At 40.3% G+C, this 18002-nt stretch overlaps 1 pseudogene; it reads left to right on the forward strand.

The window, feature by feature from the left end:
- The first annotated feature begins 13932 nt into the window (after positions 1–13932).
- LOC126199951 (5S ribosomal RNA) lies at positions 13933–14050 on the forward strand (annotated as a pseudogene).
- The last annotated feature ends 3952 nt before the right edge of the window (positions 14051–18002 follow it).

An 18002-nucleotide genomic window follows, 5' to 3' on the forward strand; every position in this document is an offset into this window, starting at 1 on the left:
TTCAGGGGCATAAGCTTTCCGGTCTCGCAAAAATTTATTATATTCGGCCACTGAATATGTTCAAGTATTCTGCAGTAAACGGTGTTAAGGACATTTGCCCGTAATTATGCTGGTCTATTCTTTTACTCTTCTTATTTGATGAAGTCACCTGCATTTTTTTCCCATTCGCTTCAGTTTGCGCTGGGCGAGAGATTAGCGATAAATGCGAGGTAAATAAGGGGCAAATGCGTTAGGGTACTCTCTCTAAGAGACGAACTGGGATTCAGTCCGGACCTGGTGACTCATTTTTTTTCAACTCTTTCAGTTGTTTCTCTAACGCAGGGACGCTTATTATAAGATTATGTTCTCCATTCGGTGGTCTGTGTGATGGTCAGACGACGGTATGCTTGTACGGTTCTCCTGCGTGAACGATTTCTTAAATGCGAAATTTCTAACTTCGGCTTCACTTCTGCTATGTTCTACTGCCGCACCAAGCTGGTCAGCGAGTGACTAGATGGAAGCCTTAGATATTTTACGAAGGATCGGAATTTTTCTCGAGTTCCGGCTATGTATCTGGTTACATCTTTTCACAGACGCACGAATCTTTACTAACCTTTGTCTGCACTAATCTTACTCAAATAACCCATACTATTACACACGATCTCACTAGATGCACGCAAGCCGAGGAGGTTATCACTCCTTGTTGGTGTATAGAAGACACGAGCCTAATACATTTGAGAGTATTGTGATCATATAAATGATAGTTAAGGAGAAGAAAAAAACGAAGACGAAGAAGAAGAAAAAGAAATGTATAGTTTATGCATGATGGAGCGCCACATGGTAGGAGTTTGAAGCATTTTATATAAATCACTTGTGCTATCAATTCTGTAGTATTGTTGTAGAGCTTGGATTCCATTCCAAGAAGGTACTGGAATTAGGCAAATGATCTTAGAACATGAACATACACAATCAAAGAGCAATATGGTTCTGCAATTAATCAATTAATATTAAAGCAGTGTGGTTTCCAATTTATCAGTCATATCGAATACAACGCTGTTAATACTCCAATGCCGAAAATGTATTTCTAACACCTGACATATATTCACGCTGCAACTTTTCTATTCCACTCTTTACAGTGAGAAACTTTAACATGATAAACTACTACCTTGTACAACAAAGGGATAAAAATCTTTGTGATACTTGCACTATATAACTTTCTGCAGGTGTATAGCACTCACTGTTCACATCTGATTATGGCTTCGAAATTATGCTATGTTCACACCAGTCCTATAAAAGGCTCGTCCACAATGGAAAAATGCATGAAACACCGACATCTTTGAGGAGGTAGACAAATGCATAGCAGCAGTGTTTGACATGTGAAATTACACACCATGCTGCATGCATGTATTGCGAATACATAGAAAGAAGGGTCCTTTATTGTATGATTATATGATAGCGGAACAAACACTGGTAGCAGTTACTTCTGTAAAATATCTGGGAGTATGCGTACGGAACCATTTGAAGTGGAATGATTATATAAAATGAATTGTTGGCAAGGCGGGTGCCAGGTTGAGATTCATTGGGAGAGTCCTTAGAAAATTTAGTCCATCAACAAAGGAGGTGGCTTACAAAACACTCGTTCGACCTATACTTGAGTATTGCTCATCAGTGTGGGATCCGTACCAGATCGGGTTGACGGAGGAGATAGAGAAGATCCAAAGAAGAGCGGCGCGTTTCGTCACAGGATTATTTGGTAAGCGTGATAGCATTACGGAGATGTTTAGCAAACTCAAGTGGCAGACTCTGCAAGAGAGGCGCTCTGCATCGCGGTGTAGCTTGCTGTCCAGGTTTCGAGAGGGTGCGTTTCTGGATTAGGTATCGAATATATGGCTTACCCCTACTTCTGCCTCCCTAGGAGATCACGAATGTAAAATTAGAGAGATTCGAGTGCGCACGGAGGCTTTCCGGCAGTCGTTCTTCCCGCGAACCATAAGCGACTTGAACAGGAAAGGGAGGTAATGACAGTGGCACGTAAAGTGTCCTCCGCCACACACCGTTGGGTGGCTTCCGGAGTATAAATGTAGATGTAGATGAACTCTGAGAACAGTACACAGTCTCTTCTAAGCACAGAACAACGGTCAGGCAAAGGTACATATAGGGGTTGCAGTATCTCCCAAGCACTTGTCACTGACTTAGAACCACCACAGTTCTGAAACTGATGACTCGATTTAGATCCAGGATAAGGCAGGGAAATGGAGTACTTTGCATACATCATCGTTCATCTGGAGGAGGGTGCCAAACTAGGTTTTCCATAGGTTTCATGGACATGATTCATCACAGATGCATGGAAGTCCTACATTGACTGTGGTATGGGGAACTTTGCTGTTAAGTACTGCAGCTAGACAGCGTTGTAAGTCAAACACAGAACACACAATTGTACATGAGTTGAATGCAGGTTATACCACAAAACTGATAGAGCCTGAGAGAAAGAAAAAAAATCGTTAAATGTGCGATGAATGACATACCACGACACTCCCTCTCTCTCTAGACTGCATCATCAGTCTAACATTAAATCCTACTTCGCTACAATCCCTCTCAACCGGTTTCTCCATCTACTTTCTACCATCCTCTAACGCAGATCTACATCCTCTTTTCTATGAAAGCATCTAAGACAGCAGTCAACTTGCATGTATCACCTTGTAGACATACTGCAGAATGGTGGTAAAAACCACGCAGCACCTGTTCTGTAAGATATTTGTTTGTTGACATCGAATGGTTTTGGATGGTAGAGTGTACAGAGAATCACATTATACATCCTGTTTGTTAGAGTTTAAAACACATAAACAGTCTTGCACACGACTAAACATGCGATCTATTCGGTAGTTGCTTATTGCAGACCAACTCTGGTAATCCATTGCTTTTTAGCTAAGGAAGACGTAACGTTTATCGTAGTCACATGTCAGGACACTTTATAAAATCTTTAAGATGGTTACTGATAACTTTGTGGTCACATCTGGGCTTGTGATCCGTGATATATAAATTTATTACTCTACATTTAGTTGTAATCCACCATAAAAAGTCTGTACCAGCCATCTTATCACTGTCAACGAAAAATTACTGTTTCCTAGATTCCCAAAGCTTCCACGTCGACATTTCACGTATTCCCCTTCGTGTCACACATTCGTTTCCATGTACAAGAATTTTTCTGCTCAAAGCGGACGTTGAAGTACTCCCTCATCCTGCCTCGATTTTCCCACATTTTGTCATCTTCAATTTATACGTACTTTCCGTCAATTTTCGTAATTTTACCGATTTTATGTCACTTCTGCCCATGTGATTACGACCTCTGTTCAGGCCACGTATTTTAAACTGCTTGTAAATGTCAATACTTTGAGCCAGTGCGCTATTTATTCTGTATGTTTGCATGGCATGTATCACTTTCATGGATAGACCCCAATGGTACAGGATGGGTTTGGGATAGGGTCGGGATAGAGCATCATAGGTGGATGCACCATGCATTAACTCAAGGCTCAGTTTGAAAGATGGATCCATCGTAAGATACAGCTTTGACAGGGTTCGACTTCTGCGAAGTTTTAATGAATTTGAGGTTTTATTCCATTACCTGTTATAAAATTAATGAAAAGATACAGAGAAAGAGAGAGAGGAAAGGGGAGTGTGTGTGTGTGTGTGTGTGTGTGTGTGAGAGAGAGAGAGAGAGAGAGAGAGAGAGGGAGAGAGAGAGAGACACTCTGCTGTTAACGAAGACTCTGACACCATAACATATCGTATTTCTAGCGTAGTAATCATTGTAATACGATAAAGGGCATTAGGACATGTACAGGGGTTATATTTATAGATATTCATTCGCTATCGATGAATTGTAGATGTTGTGCTTCTGAATTGGGATGTGAAGTAAGCGTATACTCAGCATGGTTGTGAATTTACTCCTGTACGTTACTGTGCTATTTTTCTATTTGTGATGGCTACCTAGTCAGTGACTGGTCGAGGAGTAGATAGCCTTCTAACTAATGGAACAGTGCTGTCGGAACGTGATGGGATTTCGAGAGAATTATCGGGGGTGTGTGACTTGGCGGGGACATCTCTTTTACTCGTCGAAATCAGGTGAATACAAATGCTATATATCGAGGAGTGAAAGATTCGTAAGAATACGCGAGATAAAGTGACACTCTGACGACAGGGGACTTGAGAAGCGGGGATTTCGAGAGAATTGGTAGGGGGCTGTGGTGTGACTTAGTGGTGGACCTCTCTTACTCATCGAAATCAGGTGGATTTAGATGCTTTGTATCGAATACTGAAAGATTAAAAAGAATACAGAAGGTGATACTCTGACGAAAGGACAGCTGAGTGGTGAACTCTATTTCGCTTCTTCTAAGTGTTGTGGGCAAACATATTACAATCGCTCACATACGTCTCGCGAAGTGACAGCAGTGAGAACATTGGGGGCTAATAGGAAGATTTTTGCCAAAAGACAATCAGCAACAGAAGTTCCGTCTTTTGTTTTCTAGGTATCTGAGAGACGACACTCTTCCGGGATATTTTTGTGGATGGAGTGACATCTTTCGGTAGAGCAAATTTGCATTTACATCAATATGTTTCATTCGCAAGCCATCATACTGTGTGTGGCGGTCGGTACCCTGTACCATTGATGTTCAGTTCCTTTCATAATCCACTCCCAAATAGAGCAATGGAAGGAAACTGTATATATGCCTCCATATGAGCGCTAATTTCTCGCATCTTCGTGGTCCTTATGCAAAATGTATGTTAGCGGTGGTAGAATCATTTTGCAGCCAGCAGTCGGCTTCAAACGTCGCATTTAAATTTTGTGAATAATGTTCCTCGAAAAGAACATCTTCCTTCCAGGGAATCCCATTTGAGCTACCTGGCGAGAGTATTCCGACTTCAGGAAAATGCTACTCAGAATGCAAAGTGACTCTTTGATTAATTACTCAATCAGTTTGATGTCAATGACATGCTGCAGGGCGCGTGGAAGCGCGGGCTAGAGTACAAAGGGTACGATTCGCTCTAATCGTGTTTCTTTCTTTGATGTGACATCTTTTAACGAAATATCAGTCTTGCTCCTACCAAGCGAGAGATAACTATCGTAATAAAATCAGCTATAGTGCCGAATTCATAAATTTTTACGAATTTATAATGTTACACGTAGTATAAACCTGATATTTACAACTCCTGTGCTGCCACCTTAAGAAATTTTGTATGTGACGAAGCATTTGTTTACTTTAAGAGAGATCGAGAGTGAGGAGGGACCCTTTGGCAGAGGTAGAGTACACCCTTAGCACTCCATCATAAGCAAGAAATGAGTTTAATATTCTAGTCTTGTGAAGCAGAACATAGCAGATATTAAGCTGATAACAAAATATGTATATTTTTTTACCTGATGAGATAAGACGTAGAGGAAATATATTCTATGCCACACCGTTGTACAGGATTTTCACATGTAACAATACTTTAGCATTGCGATAATGCACGTATGCTCTCATTTCTTCTCTCTTCAAAAATACCTTGTATAAAAGGGGGAATCTACATTTTGTGTTATAATTTGGAGATGTATGAATAAAAGATCCCTCTCTCAGGTTGGGTAAAGTGGGAGTTTGGAAACTGGGGAGGTAATTGCAGTCATAAAAACACTCCAAATCGCGCCTACTTGTCCTGCAGTGGCTCACAGCCAGTGACAGGAGTGGCCAAGAGGCTTCTTGTCAACTGAAAGCCACGCCTTAGCCCGTGATGAGCAATTGGTTACAAAGAATCCTCCAACCTGTCGATTGTTGCCCGATTCGCGAGGAGAAGTCCCAGTGGCAGCACTGTCTTGATGGCTGAATACCAAAGTAACCAGTGAGCGGCGACAGAAGCAGACGTGTGTGTAGCGTGAGGAGATTCAACATGACTGGTGTTTGTGCTGGACGATTATTCTCCCTATATAAATTGATTGGTTGACAGTTTGGTGAATCCGATCTGTAATCGTCCAATAGGGCTGGCTTGTTGATACCAGGGGATGGACATGAAGCTGCCAGCATGCCTGGAGTGGGTGGGGGTCTTTCCCAGCCGTCGCAGGTGTGACCTGGCAGTCGGTAGGTGGGACTCATTTCGTAATCGCGAGTATGTGCGACTGCGAGGTTTTTTTCCACAAAATATGTTTAAGGAAAGGTGGAAACGCTGTCGCGGGGGGAGGGTGCTTGCGTTATCAAATGTCGGCGCATACATGATCTCAGATATATTTAATGCTACAATTTATTTGTGGCGGAACCTTAATTTCCTTATTTGAAAATGTTTGAATGTGATTCTCGAACATTGAAAATATATTTTACTATGAAGAAAAATGGTCGTAAGGAGGTGGTGAGTGGTTTAAGTGATCTATTTGACTATATAAATTTTTAAATAATTAATTTAAGAGGGTAGTGCAAATGAGGTATGTAATATTCTGAGGAGACATGAAGATATCCATCTGTGTGAGTGGACACATTGATTTACATACTAATAGAAAGTAGCCACCTGAGAGGGTCAGGAAGTGGGCGTGAAATTTTTCAATCAAAGAAATGTCGCCACCTTATGCTTTTTTCTGGGCTGTGAGATCCGTACAGGCCAACATAGAGTCCACGGTCGGTTGTATTTAGTATCATGAAGTGTATTAGAACACTGTGCAGTTTCTGACTACCGTGGCGGTGCCCAGGGGACTCCAAACAGTGGCTACTGTACCGCACTTCATTTCATTCCTCGCTGCTTACAGCTATTACGACATGGGAAGCGGTGTGGGGGTGCAGATGTGAGCATTACCCAAGTGGCGGAAGCACTGTCTGCCACAAACTGATTAAATGAAGAAAATGCCTCAATACATTATTGACATCGATTTGAATTTCTTTCATGAGAGCCTTCCTCTCCAGAAGAGACTGAGTTTTTACCCATCACTTTCCAGGTGTAGGAGGGGAGGGGTATTGGGGGAGGGAAGACGGAGGCCAGGGTATTTGTCATAGGAGGAGTGATTAATTAATTTATTGACATAATTAATTAGCAGAATAATTCGATATCAAACGTTTGCTTGTATTGGCAAGGGGGAGAGGGATTATCTGAGGATATGGAAGGTTTGGGCATATACCAGAGGTGTTGGAGGAGAGGAGGAAAGGGGTGGGGGAGGGGCTTCTCAGAAGAATGGATTATCCCCAGGGGTTCATAAATCAGTTAGCGCAACAATAACAACAACGTGAGTTGTGGGTCTGACTTGATGCAAAACACTTATGTTATTTATTTATTTATTCCAAAATTAGTTTCATTAATAGGTATCACCATCATCAGTGGTTGGGAAGGGAGTGAGACAGGGTTGTAGCCTGTCCCCGATGTAATTCAATCTGTATATTGAGCAAGCAGTAAAGGAAACAAAAGAAAAATTCGGGGTAGGTATTAAAATCCATGGAGAAGAAATAAAAACTTCGAGGTTCGCCGATGAGATTGTAAATCTGTCAGAGATAGCAAAGGACTTGGAAGAGCAGTTGAACGGAATGGACAGTGTCTTGAAAGGAGGATATAAGATGAACATCAACAAAAGCAAAACGAGGATAATGGAATGTAGTCGAATTAAGTCTGGTGATGCTGAGGGGATTAGATTAGGAAATGAGACGCTTAAAGTAGTAAAGGAGTTTTGCTGTTTGGGGAGCAAAATAACTGATGATGGTCGAAGTAGAGAGGATATAAAATGTAGACTGGCAATGGCAGGGAAAGCGTTTCTGCAGAAGAGAAATTATAGATTTAAGTGTCAGGAAGTCGTTACTGAAAGTATTTGTATGGAGTGTAGCCGTGTATGGAAGTGAAACATGGACGATAAATAGTTTGTACAAGAAGTGAATAGAGGCTTTTAAAATGTGGTGTTACAAAAGAATGTTGAAGATTAGATGGGTGGATCACGTAACTAATGAGGAGGTGTCGAATAGAATTGGGGAGAAGAGGAGTTTGTTCCACAACTTGACTAGAAGAAGGGATCGGTTGTTAGGACATGTTCTGAGGCATCAAGGGATCACCAATTTAGTACTGGAGGGCAGCGTGGAGGGTAAAAATCGTAGAGGGAGACCAAGAGATGAACACAGTAAGCAGATTCAGAAGGATGTAGGTGGCAGTAAGTAGTGAGAGATGAAGAGGTTAACACAGGATAGAGTAGCATGGAGAGCTGCATCAAACCAATCTCAGGACTGAAGACAACAACAACAACAACAACATCATCATCAGTGGGTTCTTTTATTGTAAAACAAGCAGAAATACCATACTTTTAAAACATTGTAAAATATTATTACATATGTACCGCTTCGTTCTACATATTGTTTTCTGTGAATAATTTCATAATACCTTATCTTCTATACGTCACAGCATTGTTTCACGATTGTTGCCGTCGTTTCCGCCTTATTTTATGCTTTTCTTGTTGCCATTCTTCTCAGCAATCATCACGTCATTTTCAGCTGTTTGAGTGGCTGTTACTAAAAAAATACAAAAACGTGAACTTATGTATGTAAGCGTTGTACAGTTGGGACTGCGGTGGTGTTGTGGAAACAGTTTTGGTGTGTACTAGGTAGTTACGTAGTTTTTTATGCACTCACGTTCGTTAGACGGCTTTTAGCCACTTTTATGCACAGAAAACATAACTTTGTTCCTAATCCAAAACATTACGCCATCTTGTTATTCTCGTGTATCGCGAGAAATGCATCGCATATTTCGAGAAGGTTATAAAATTTGTAGCGGGAGTTCTGACGAATTCTGTGTTTCATTTATGTCTCTGTGTGTGATGGGGGAGTGGTTTGTGTATGTGTGTGTGTGTGTGTGTGTGTGTGTGTGTGTGTTTTCCTGTTCAATGTCCAGTGTCAATTCTCTTAGAGCAGTAAAAATGGCTCAAATGGCTCTGAGCTCTATGGGACTTAACATCTGAGGTCATCAGTCCCCTAGAACTTAGAACTACTTAAACCTAACTAACCTTGGGCATCACACACATCCATGCCCGAGGCAGGATTCGAACCTGCGGCCGTAGCGGTGGAGTGCCTAGAACCGATCGGCCACACCGGCCGGCCGAGCAGTAAAGAGCGTGTTGTTGCATAGTGTTGTGTTTTCATTCATTACGTTTTTCCCTTCTACCTAAGATAATTATCTTCTGTTCTTAGTTTTCGGTACAAAATGTTGCTGAGTTTCAGGATGTGTAGATCACTTTCGATATTAATGGGATTGTGGTTTTTGTTCATTACATCGTCTATGAAAGTGGAATGTGTGCTGTCACTCTTTAGAGCTCTCTTGTGCTCTGTGTAACTTGTTTGAATATTTCTCCTTTTTCTTCCTATGTATTAGACCGGACAGGAGTTACATGTAGGTTGGTATATTCCAGCATTGCTAAATTTGTCTGAGGTTCTTTTGTCTGGTCTTAGCCTTTGTTGAACCATGTTGTTTGATGTGAATGTTATTGGGATCCATTGCTTTTTCAATATGTTTCGAATTCTACGTTGTATTTCATTATTGAATGTTAGTGTGTACCATCTGTTTTTTTTTCCTTATGTGGTGTGGTCTGCTGTGTTGTCTATGTGTTCTGCTGGGTTGTTAGTGTGTCCTGCTTCTGAGTTTTACATCCTTTGGTTGTGCTCTGGAGTGGATGGCCACTATTGTTATATTTAATTTTTACCTTCTTGTCAGGCTTGTTTATGGCGTCTGTTTTGTAGTCATTTTCAAAATCAATTTGATTATATTAATTCGTGTGTGTAGTTTTCTGATTTAAGAGTTGTTCTGTTTATCGTGTGGAGCATGCGAGTGAAAATGGCGTATTTATACACTATTGAGTGGTTGGATGAGCTATGGATAACAGTGTTTGTGGATGTTGGTTTTCTGCAGATGAAAAATTCAAGTTGATTGTTGTTTCTTGTAATTGTAAGATTCAGCAAATTTAATTTATTGTTTTTTTTTTCTATTTCCAATGTGAAGTGGATTTGCGGATATACTGAGTTGATGTTACTATGTAGCTCTTCTATCATGTTTTGTGTTTCATCTATGAGACACTTTATGTCATCTTCATACCGGTAACAGTAAATTATTTTGTAGCTGTCTTGTTTTACAATATTGTTGAATAGTTACACAAAGTACATGGGAGGTCTAAAGAATGAGAGCATTCATTACACTTTTGCAGAACACCTAATGAACCAAATCAACAACACCACTAATATCGAAAGTGGTCGACATCCTGTAACACAGCAACAATTTATACCAAAAAATAACAATAGAATAAAGTTATTATGTACAAAAGGCTATAGTGGAAGGGAAAAACGGAATAAATGAAAACACAGCACTGTGCAACAACACCCTTTTTACCACTCTAAGATAACTGACAACTGACACAGGACACAGAACTGGAAAACAAAGACAGTAGCTGAAAGCCATCCAACGAACGTGAGTACATGACAAACAATATAACTACCTAGTACACGCTAAAACAGAATCCACAACACTACTGCAGTCCCTACTGTATAAAGCTGACATATATATGTTCAAGTTTTTGTATTTGTATAGTAACAGCCACTCATGCAACTGCAATTGACATGATGTATGCAGGGAGAAACGAAAGCAAAAACCAAAAAAAAATTCAGAAAATATGGTGGAAACAGTGGCAACAGCTGTAAAAGAGTGCTGTGATGTATAGAAGATAAGATATTATGAAATTATTCTCAGAATACAATATTTGGAACGAAACGGTACATATGTAATATTATTTTACAGAGTTTTAAAACTATGCTATTTCTGCTTGTTTTAAAATGGAAGAACCCTCTGATGATGGCAATACTTGTCACTGAAACTAATTTGGGAATAAATAAATAAGTAAATAACAAAAGTGTTTAGCATCAAAGTGGGCCTGCAATGTTTGTTGATTTTGCTTGCAAACAGGGACCAATGGAAGAGTTTCAAGATAAAATTATAGCATAACAGTAGGTGAAGGGGAGAGAAAGAGGGAGGGTTGGTGGGTTTCTCAGAAGGACAGATTATCCCCAGGGGGCCATAAATCAGTTAACAGAACAGTAGGTATACCCCTCATTGTATGCCTGCCGCTGAATGTGTGATACCTAAACAAACAAAATGACTCAGAACAGACATTGCCCTACTACTAATGTAAGTTGCAAGTGTGCCTTCTGACGATGATGTCTCTTGTTTGTCAACTTGTGAGCACTGCACACTACGGATCAGCAGTACACCAGTAGAATTGTTCGATCAACTAATTTGCCAAAAGACACTACAGACTCAAAGGTTAGGTAGTAACTCTGTAAATTTGTGAATGTAATCAGATTGTTGTGTAACAGGTAGACTAACTAGTCTGGGAATTCAGTGGTACATTTATTTCATGGTATGACAAAAATTTCAACGATCATTCAAAATAAAGAGAGCTCCTGCTTCATGGCTGAGTACGGAGCTGCGCCAGGTAATGAATAAATCCGGTTCTGTGCAGAGAAGATTCAGACTAGATCCAACACCTGAACATTATGAAGTGTACAGAAAACTGAGGGAAAAATAAAACGTGCATAACGCCAAAATGAAGCATACCCATCAAGTTGAACGCAGTGAGCTGAATGCTGCAGTTCTGTGGAAGAAACTACGCAGCTTCAAGATGGGGAAAAGGAAATATGATGCCGTCTTTCAAGCCTACGCAGACAAATTAAACGGCATTTTCTTAACCTCAGTCAGTTCTCAGGTTGCGATGAGTTATGAGCGCAAGACATCAGCTTTGTGACAGATACGTTTTTCTTAAAAGATATTTCTACACAATAGCACAGCAATTTATAAGCGAACTAACGTGTGTGTGTGTACGTGTGGAGGGGGTAGGGGTGAGGGAGGAGGGTGGAAAGAGGAGGGGGGAGGGGAAATATGTTTAAGGATTGCGATGCCCATCCACGATAGTCACCATACGTCCAGTTCACGTTAGTATTTTCCTCCACAGCACTGCGCTGCAGCATAGCTGAAATGTCAGCTAAATACAGTTTACTACAGAGGGAATTTATAGCTACTAGACTGCCGCATTATGTAGCACGAACCTCGTGGAACTTCAGTGTAATGAAAATAATTCATTTCGTAGGACTGCACTGTTCACATAATCCACCAGATTTCTGTTCGTAAGTACGATACTTAATCCAATTAGTCCGTGCGCGAGGCACGGGAGTTAAATGCGAACATGAGTTCGTATTTATCGATGCTCGATTCAAATTTATACATTTTTCGAATCGCCGTTACTGTTCAATGATGTGTACGTACGAATCAACATTACTAAACACACTTCAACACAAAATTAACATCTTGTCTTAGTTCCGTCGCATGAGCCAGCCAACCTTGCGCTTCCCATCAAACTTACCTCTCTCGGTATACTTGCCGCCAACTATTACCAAATTATGCCCCAGACAAAAAAGAAACAAAGTGCGTTGACTCGATTATCGATCGCATAGGTGATATGTGGCTTATAGACTGAGGTAATCGAAGTGACTTCTGAAATAAAAAACGTAATGGAAATGATCAAAGCGACTGTTTCAACACTGTTTCATACCGATGTCACTTACCAACGAATACTAAGCAGCTGAATGACTTAAGCTGTGCTGTAAAGTGGTTCGATAGCTGCTTCAAGAGGGATATCAACGAGTGGTCTGCGGGTGGGAGGACATGTGCTTTCATGGCGTCCACCAGGGTTAAGTCCTCAATCCACTGGTTTTCTGGCTGAATAATGATATTTTGTCTGTGCCACTTTGGTTTGCTGTAACAGCCACTTATTTGCTGGTGTTATCCAGTTGTATCAACGCGATAGTTCTAAGACCAATGCTGCTGTCGTATCGGGTTTAAATGATAATATTCTTTAAAGACGCAAACAGAAGAAAACAAAGGTGATCTTCATATTAAAAATTTATCAGCAAACTTTCTCGGGAAACGGTTGATCCACTACTCCCCACTGGAAACTATATCAGCAGGAAGTGTTTACGCTGGGAAGAACGAATTGTCACAGCATGTACTAAGATTCTCACAGTGACCACATGCAATCCAATATTTTAAAAGAATGATTCCACCAAAACAGAATAACAAAGAGTGTAGTCTTAAGTCCGTCCGAATATTCTCAGCTGTGATGTAGTGAAACACGGCACAAACAGTGAGAGCCCCAAAACTCCAGGTGATTCGAGCAGTACATGATTGCTTAGTTAAGATTCGTGTGTAACATTCGATTTCCTTGGTCACTTCAGTCCTTGGGTCAGTCAGGTTGAGTGGATTCGACGAGATGAGCGATAAAAAATCTGATGTGTCCATCTCCTTCACTGTACCTATGAGTAAAACTAAATCGTTTACCGTCTTCTTCTTCATTTCCAATGTACTAACTTGGAACAACCTACCCAGTAGCCTGCATCTGTTCCGTTGTCAGTCTTCATCTAAGACGAGATTAAAGTTATAAATGTTATAATCGATGTAACCTCAGTTTCGGCGTATCTCAGCCATTTTCCTTCTGTCCAACAGCGAACCATAATTTTAGGCATATCTAGAGTTTCTTTATAATTACCTGTTTCTGTTTCCTTTCCTCCCTCTCATCTGTTAACCGTACCATATTTTGTTCACCTCCAGAACAAACTTCTTCTTCAGATTTGACTAGTTCTGAACAGCAAATATATATATTTTCCTGTTGGGGGTTATTACTCACTTTCGATAGTAACGTAAACAATAAGTTGACATAGTAGAATGAATTTCTCTTATCTACCCCAGTGATCACAAAACTTATGGTCCTTAGATTACCTGTTTCTGTCAGCAATGATAATCTTCAGATATGCAGCAAAAATACAACTAGTGAACGGATTACGTCTTAGAACAATAAAATATACCATAACGAAAAATTATTACTTCCATGGATACGACAACATGCGCTTAAAATATGACGAAGCCTACCTGCTATATGCCAACGGCCTTGCCGCAGTGGTAACAACGGTTCCCTTCAGATCACCGAAGTTAATCGCTGTCGGACTGGGCTAGCACCTGGATGGGTGACCACCCTGTCTGCCGAGCGCTGTTGGCAAGCGGGGTGCACTCAGCCCTTGTGAGGCAAACTGAGGAGCTACAAGATTCAGAAGTAGCGGCTCCGGTCTCTGACTTACGGCCGGGAGAGCGGAGTGCTGACCCTATGTCCCTCCAAATCCGCATCCAGTGACGCCTGTTGACTGAGGATGACACTGTGGCCGGTCGGTACTGTTGGGCCGTCATGGCCTGTTCGGGAGGGGTTAACACCTGTTACATCACATGTCCAAAAATAATAAAGCCATATTGGCAACGTCACAAAATATACAGAAAATCGGCATAGCATCGTCCCACATATTTGAAATGTGATGTAAATTAGGTCACAGTTCTGGCAGAGTCGAACTGTCTCTACCGCTTCTGGTTATAAGAAAGTGCAGTACAGTAGCCACAACATATGTTCTTGCCGTAAGTTCATTAGATGTCGTTACTGTAAGTCTACAAATACTCGTCTTTAACTGTACAGAATGCAACGAGTGAAGACTACAATAGGTAAAATCTATAATGGGATTGCCAAATGTGTAACTTATTACAGTGATAAAGTGAAATAATTAAAAACGCGAATAAAGTTAAATTTAAAATTTTTAAAAGAGGATCTGTAAAATGAAGAAACAATGACACAAATACAAGAAAAGTTCATGGGTGAAACGAAAATTTGTGCTGAAAGGATGTCAAAGATAAGATTCACTAAGGACTTTGCTTTCCTTAGTGAACGTAAAGAAGAATTACAGGATCCTTCGAATGAAACGAAGACTCTAATGAGTACAGAATATGGACTGTACGTAAAACGATAGAAGACAAGCGCAATGAGACAGAAATGAGAATAGCGAGAAACTTAACACCACGAAGTAGGGAAAGTTAAGTAATTCTGATACCTTGTAAGCAAAATAACACATGACAGGCGATGCAAGGATGACATAGAAAAGCCAACTAACATAGGCAAAAGGGACACTCGTGGTCATGAAAAGTCCGCTGTTATCGAACATGCTCCTAAATTTGAGGAAGAAATTTCTGAGGAAGTATGTCTGGGCCAAGCATTGTACAGAAGTGAATCATGAACGGTGGGAAAACGTGGACAGAAGAGAATCGAAGTGTTTGAGATGTGGTGCTACAGAAGAATGTTGAAAAGTATGTGAATTTATCAGATAAGTAATGAGGGGGTTCTCCGCAGAATTGGTGAAGAAAGGAACATGTGGAAAACAGTGAAAAGAAGATGGGACAGGATGACAGGACGTGTGTTAAGACATGAGGGATTAACTTCCATGAAACTGGAGGGAGCTGCAGGTTGGAATACATTCAGAAAATGATTGAGCACGTAGAACCGGAACACATTTTTCGCTTAATTGAGTCCATTTACTCGTTTTTCGCGAGGCCCATGCTGTGAAACAATCGGAGTGCCTGATTGTCTTTTGTAAAAGAAGTCGAGTAATTTTCTTAAGAGACGCACATCTCTGAGAAAATTCCTTTTATTTCAAAAGATGCATAAACTGGATTCGGGTTTAGAAACGACTAAAATAAATATATCAGTGATATCGATATTCTGGCAGAGCGCTCGTGGACCATGTTATCCGAAAGTGATACATTTTCGTCGGGGAAAAATTGTTATGAAAAGGAGCTACCCTGAAATGATGCAGTTGTACGAGTTCCCACAGAATGGAGATCACGGGCAGACTATTTTCCGTGAAGATGGTGCACCATCGCATTGCAGCTTTGGAACTTCCTGCTTCCCCAAGGGATCGTTTAGTCAGAATGGGAGTGCTACATAAACACTCACTACTCCTCACTGAGACGGTGATTTGTTTCCGTTGTACCATCGGCGAACAGTTTACGAAAAAGTTGTGGGGTTTGGGGAGATGTACTGTGGTGTGCTTTGTACTCTCTACCACACACCGCACATTGGGTGAGTGACAGAAACTGAGAATGTTGATGTAGACGAGGAACGATATGTGCTTAAGAAACAGTTTAGCAATGAAAAATTATTAATAAAGGTCTGCGGCTTGAACCACGCGTTAGTATGCTTATTCTGCGGTTTTATAAAGAACATGTTTTACTGTATGAAGCTTCTTGATTTTAGCTGTCACGTGAAAACTAAGTGAAAGTGGTTACTACTGTCAGACCTGACGTGATCCAGTGACCGAGGGTAGAGAGAGAACATCGTTTAAATACATATCGCTCTGCACATGCTGATCGTTCGAGGTTTAGTTACATAACATTACACATTATTGGTAACGTTTGTACAGCGTGTGAAACAAATGTTTTCAGAAATTGTAAAGCTTCATTTACAGCCTCCTAACGTTTCACGTTGATTGACTTCTGAGGCATTTTGCACCACTTTTTATTCATACCTTTTGTTTCTTATTGCATATGTGGTGTGCTTTTCCTAGACATATTACTTTCCTTAAAGAAGCCCAAAAAAATATTGAAACTGAAAAGAATTCAAAACACCTGCCCAGCAGATAAAGTGTCAAAGGTATAGTGATTATTGGTAACCAGTCCATGGTTCATTAGCTGTCCAACGGCGACCAACGAATTGTATAAATTCATTTGAACTCCGAAGAAAAGGTAACTATCTTGAACTGACAATTCAAAACTAAATACGAATTTTCCTGCTTGGTAGATAATGGTTCTGAAGAAATACAATTTATCAATAATTTCTGCAATATAGTAATTATTCTACTTCAGAAGGAAGGAGGCTGAAAACTCACTAAAACGGTAGACCTATTAGCCTCCTCCACGTAATGTCCAAGAAATTGATGGAGATAATTTCCAACCGCATGGCAAAGCATTAGACTGTAATCAGGTAAAGGAACAAACAGGCGTTGGAAGCAGAAGCGGCAAAATTAACCAAATAAAAATTATAAAACAGCATAATGAATCTGTCTGTAATCCGTAGATTCTGAGAAAGCTTCTGACTCAGTTTCAATGAATCTATTCCAATAGTACCTGAGAAAGAGGTGAATGTACCTCTACATCGCATCTGTCAATCGTTACGTTGGACCTCATCAGAACACTGAATAGTTAACAACTGAAAAGTTAGTCATAGAATCCATATTGAAAGAAACTGATAAAAGTTGAAGTTTTCAGATCCACTAACTGGGAAAAATAGAAGGAATGAGTGTTTATGCACCATATTCGAACCATATTCGTACTGCAAAAAATATGGTACTTTCTGTATCTTCTGCAGTAAAGCTTCAATGATTGATTTAATAATTTAAAAGAGTAAGTTTGAAAGTACATCTGAAAATCAGCTACAATAAGACTGTAAGAACGTTTACGTAACACACAGAAAAGATAACAGAACAACTTGAAGTGAATTATCGTGACAGCAGGTGAATTGTGGTATTTAAAGCGGTTGAAGACAAAGATTGAACCGACCATAAAAGAAATAAACAGAAGAGTTAAAAGGCTTCGAATGCTTTTGATAAACTGCATACTGTTTTCAAAATCTAACTTTCGATATCTTTGAAAAAAAAAGTTTTATGAGTGTATTACCATTCTTGACTTACAACTTAAGGGTTGGACTTTTAATGCGAAAACCAGTAAAATGCCGAGATTGCTCTGAGAGCTTTAGAGAAAAGAATGTTAATTATTACGTCATATGGATCAGGGATCATAGCAGAATGGAAGATGTAATTACGAGCGTGAGGAAATGAAATGGAAGTGGGTTCGTAAATGTACCAAAGGATGTTCGTTTCATCCACTTAATTTCTATCGGAGAATAGTATCAGTACTGGCAGTGACACGCTGAATAGCTCTATGAAATCAGTTAACATTGCTTTTTCCGTCCACTGCTGCCTCTGTCAGAGTGAAATGAATGTTTGGTTTTATTGAGAGTCGCGGTGGCGCGACGTATTTAAAAACTGTGCATTTACTCTTTTATTCGGCAAGTTTAGGAGTACGACCCCAACGGTAATACGACAGTCCGGCATTTATTTTCTGCGACGGGATGAAAAACG

This window comes from Schistocerca nitens, chromosome 8 (assembly GCF_023898315.1).
Source record: "Schistocerca nitens isolate TAMUIC-IGC-003100 chromosome 8, iqSchNite1.1, whole genome shotgun sequence".
Lineage (NCBI taxonomy): Eukaryota > Metazoa > Arthropoda > Insecta > Orthoptera > Acrididae > Schistocerca > Schistocerca nitens.